Genomic DNA, 5,071 nt, shown 5'->3' with positions numbered 1-5,071 from the left:
GGAGATGTACGGCTTCTCCCCCCCCCCTAGTCGCAACGTTGCACCGTCGTCGTGGGTTCGGCGTCGTGACCTCCTAATCCACGTCGACAAAGTTGAAGACTGGACATCGTTGTCTCCGCGCTCGTCTTCTTCACCACAGAGCAGCATCCCCTCCTCCGAGTCGGACGGCGACAACAGAACATTCCTTGCTATCTACCCCGGTACCTGGAGAGCAAAGGTCGAAGATGGCCAAGCCCCACTTGAGCAGGGTCGTGACAGACGCCCTGGGCCTGCGGTGGTCTCCACCGGCTGCCACGGCCTACCTTTCGGCAGCCGCAGGAGGAGCCCAGACGATGAGGAAGAGTGCGGCGGCGATCATGGAAAGATACCCTTCAGGGTAGAGGCCGCTCCTCCCACGACAAAGGGCAGAGCAACAGCCCCAACAATGTTAACGTAGTCGCATGCCGACGAGATGCCACGGGCGCCAGCACCGCCATCTCCCATCCAAGAACAAGCAGGCCCATGATGAGCAGTCCTCCGCTGCGTGGTCCCAGGACATGTCGCCCCTGACCCGGTGGCTGAGTTTTTTGAAAACCAAGTTGCGCTCCCTCCATCGACGGCCATCCACGACACCTCTGGAGACATTGACAAGGATGCGACAGCTGCGGTGGCGCTGCCGTTGTGCTTCTCCAACAGCCCGGAGGGCTCTAAGGCACCGCTGGAAGCCGCGCCCTCCTCTCAGGCGTATTGTGCCCCTGCTTCGGCCTCTTTGGTTGGCTTGCAGCTAGGCGCGGTCACTCAAAGAGTGTAGCGCATGGAGATTCAAGATCAGGATGGTGCTGCGACGCCACGACACCTCTTCGCTGACATCCCCGCCCCCCTCCTGGCTCTACCACGCCGTTCCGCCCCCATGAAGACCAGAATTGCTTCGGCCCCGAAGCGTCAAAGTGCGAGGCTGGTGAAGAACCACTTGGAGGTGCCGGTGGCGCATTGGGTGACACTGAGGATGGTGCGCGACCTCGGCCTGCTTGGTCCCAAGGACAAGATGACCAGAAAGCAGCACATGCACTGATCAAGAAGTTTTATGAGCTGCTCACCGATAACGACATCATGGCACTGGCAAAGCTCACCCGCCAGGATCCTGCCGCTTTGCGCATTGCTGCCGGCCTCGCCGGCCCTGATGGAGCTCCCCGTGGGGACGTCGTTTAAATTATGTATCGTATGTCTAGTCTCTAGAGGCGGTCGGCCAGTGGCTGGCTTGAGTTAGGATCCATGTTTAGTTCAAGATTAGCTAGGTTGAGCTCATGCTGGTGGAACTTGGGGCCTATTGGTGGCCACCAGCATGCCCCGGATAATGTGATGCAGGTGCACTTCTACTTTTATAGTTATGTTAGTCTCTGGAGCATCCCCTAGTGTCTACATGAGTAACAACAATTGTGCGATCATGTCCTGAAACGTCCGAGGCTTGAACTCGGCAGTGAAGAGGGAGGTAATTAGAGAAGTGGCTGTTGCGCACAGATTAGCCATACTCTATGTTCAGGAAACAAAAATTGAGACTTGGACTCAAGCCATGGTGCGCGACATTGGGGGTAGCTGGTTAGGTGAGTGTGTTGTTCTTCCGGCGATCGCAACCAGGGGTGGTGCCGCAATCTTCTGGAACAAAGAGCTTGTCTCTGTATGTTCCCAAGCGATCGGCGAGTTTTCCATCATGTCCACAGTCACAGTTGTTCGCTCCTCCATTAGCTTTGTTCTTACCATGGTCTATGGCCCCTCCGATGACACGAACAAGGAAGATTTCTTCAATGAATTAGCTAGCGCTGCCCCACCTCTTGGCACACCTTAGCTTATTAACGGAGACTTTAACGTGATCTATGAGGCTAGGGATAAGAACAATCTCAATCTCAATAGGATATTGATGAGTAGATTTATGGCGGCGATCAACATGGCGGCACTTAGAGAAATCAAATGTAAAAATAGGCGCTTCACCTGGAGCAACGAGAGAGAATCACCTACTCTAGTTAGCATCGACAAATTCTTTGCGAACGTAGAATGGGAGGCGATCATCCCCTCCCACATGCTCATGGCTGCCTCCACGACATGCTCGGATCACTGTCCTCTAGTCTTGGCTAGCGCCACTGCTCCACCAAGGCGTGCTCGTTTCTATTTTGAAGGTTTCTGGGTAAAATTCCCTCACTTCAGAGTGACGGTTCAGCGAGCTTGGGAACGTCCTGCTACCCAGATGTGCGCGTTCCACAGAATCAAGACAAAGCTCGAGGGGGTGGCTAAAGATCTCAAGATCTGGAGCAAGAGTCTGTTCAGTGATGTAAAGCTTCAGTTTCACTTTGCAGCGGAGATAATTCTGAGATTGGATATCGCAATGGAAAAGCGATAGTTAACACTGGCTGAGTTCAGTTTCAGAAAACTACTGAAATAAAGAGTGATTGGCCTTGCTGTTGTGGAAAGAGCCAGACGACGACAAGCCTCCAAAATAACTTGGTTGAAGGCAGGAGATGCAAACACCAAGTTTTCAACTCAAGGAAGAGGAAAATTTTCATTCACTCTCTAAAGACAAACAGCCAAGTTACAACTGAGCATGAGGAAAAGGCAGGCATCATCTATAAGCACTACAACAAGATCATGGGCAACTCTGAACCTCGAAGTTGCACCATCAACTGGTCAGATCTACAGCTGCCCACAATACAAGCCGAGGGGCTCGACGCCCCCTTCTCTGAAGCCGAAGTTTGGGCGACAGTGCTGGCATCGCTGGCTGAAAAGGCACCAGGGCCGGACGGTTTCAACAGGCAGTTTTTTCGCTCCTGCTGGGATATCATTAAGGATGACGTGATGGCAGTCTTCCACCAATTCCACAGCCTTTCTGGTGCAAACTTTGCAATGATCAACACAGCCTTCGTCCCTCTACTGCCAAAAAAAAGATGGTGCTGAAACAGTTCAAGACTACTGACCGATCAGCCTGATCAACTCCGTTGCCAAACTGATCGCTAAGGTCCTGGCCCTGCGACTTACTAACAAGATAGGCTTGATCATCTGGCAGGCGCAGAGTGCTTTCCTCAAGTTCAGATGCTTGCAAGACAACTACTTATATGTCAGAAACTCGGTCCGCTCGCTTGACTGAAGGAAAAAACCAGCTATGTTGATCAAGTTGGATATCGCTCGAGATTTTGACTCGGTGTCGTGGAAATTCTTGCTGGAGCTGATGCAGAACCTGGGTTTTAGCAGCCGTTGGAGGGATTGGATCTCATTGCTACTGGTCTCGACCTCCTCCTCCTCCTTCCTGCTGAATGGCGACCCGGGAAAGAAGCTGCAACATCGGCGTGGTCTTCATTAGGGAGACCCCTTGTCCCCTTTGCTTTTCATCTTGGTGATTGATGTTCTACATCGATTAATTGCAAAAGCAGCTGAGCTGAATATTCTGGCACCTCTACCAGGCCGCGAGCTCAAACTACGAATCAGTCTGTATGCGGATGATGTCATCATCTTCGCAAACCCTATCAAGGATGAGGTTGACAAGCTGCTAAAAATCATATCTATGTTTGGAGATGCCTCTGGTCTGCGTCTGAACATCGATAAGAGCACGGTCACACCAATCAGATGCGATGACATAAAGCTCCAAGAGGTCCTCAAAGCTTTGGAGGTCAGACAACAAAATTCCCCATCAAATACCTGGGTTTGCCGATCACCCTTGGGAGAGCGAGACTAGTTGATTTTCAATTCATTCTTGGCCGAATTAGAGCAAGATTGGCTGGTTGGAAAGGCAGATTGATGTCGTTTGCCGAAAGAAGGGTGTTGGTCCGATGTGTGCTCTCCGCTATCCTAACCTTCGCCATGTCTGTGCTGTGACCGCCAAAGAAGTTGCTCAAAGATATTGACAAGATCTGTCGCCATTTTCTCTGGGCACAAGAAAAGGACCTCACTGCCTGGCACTGCAAAGTCGCATGGAAGAAAATTTGCACACCAACAGAGAATGGTGGACTAGGGATACATGATCTGGGGAAATTTTCTAGTGCCCTACGCCAGAGATGGTTGTGGTTGGCCTGGCAAAATGACGAGAAACCCTGGAAGAGGTCTGAGCTGCCGTGTGACAGCGCCGACAGAGCTCTCTTCGACAAAGCAACAATGGTGACTTTGGGAAACAGCAATCGTGCCTCCTTCTGGAACTCGCCCTGGTTCACTTCATCATGTCTTGCAATGCTATTCCCAGACCTGTACAACCGATCAAGGGGCAAGAAAAGGTGTGTAGAGGACGCACTCACAAATGACAAGTAGATCACAGACCTCATACAACCAACAAACATCGAGCTGATACAAAATTTTCTCATCCTATGGAGAGCAATCTGGGCTGGAAATATCACACTACAACCTCAGACCGATGACAAATTATCCTGGCGTCTGCACAACTCAAGGGTCTACAATGCAAAATCTGCATGCACAGCGCAGTTCGATCATCTGGCAAAGACGGACTACAAGGAGTTAGTCTGGAAGACTTGGGCCCCAGGAAAGATAAAAGCCTTCTTCTGGCTACTGCTGCAAAACCGTTTATGGTGCAACGATAGATTGTGGTGCCGAGGTTGGGAGAATGGTTATTTCTGCCCCTTATGCATGAGAAACCTAGAAACTTCCTACCACCTATTCTAGGAGTGCCCGGTGACAAAGGAGATTTGGTGGCGAGTCTCAGTGTGGCCGGCCTATGGGCAGCTCACTCTCTTAACGTTGTCCACAGATGAGCCTCCCGATCAAAGAGTCAGGAGCATTCTGCAACAGACAAGACTAAACCTCAGGGCGAAGCTCAAAACAATGATCTTCCTAGTTACATGGCACATTTGGACGGACAGAAACAACCGCTTCTTCAGGAATTTGTCAAGACAAAATCAACGACACGCTAGCCGCCATCCGTAGTGACATGGATTGTTGGAAGCTCGCCGACGCAAAATGCCTAAAATCACCACTCAGTGACCCAGGCTGAGATGCATTTTTCCTTTCTTAGTCAAAACCTCTTGTAACCACCATGATCAGTTGATCATGAACGCATTTGTCATCTTCTCCCTACTTAATATATGAATGCCAGAGATACACT

This window comes from Triticum dicoccoides, chromosome 6B (genome assembly GCF_002162155.2).
Source record: "Triticum dicoccoides isolate Atlit2015 ecotype Zavitan chromosome 6B, WEW_v2.0, whole genome shotgun sequence".
Classification (NCBI taxonomy): domain Eukaryota; kingdom Viridiplantae; phylum Streptophyta; class Magnoliopsida; order Poales; family Poaceae; genus Triticum; species Triticum dicoccoides.
Note: the sequence above shows the minus strand (reverse complement) of the source record.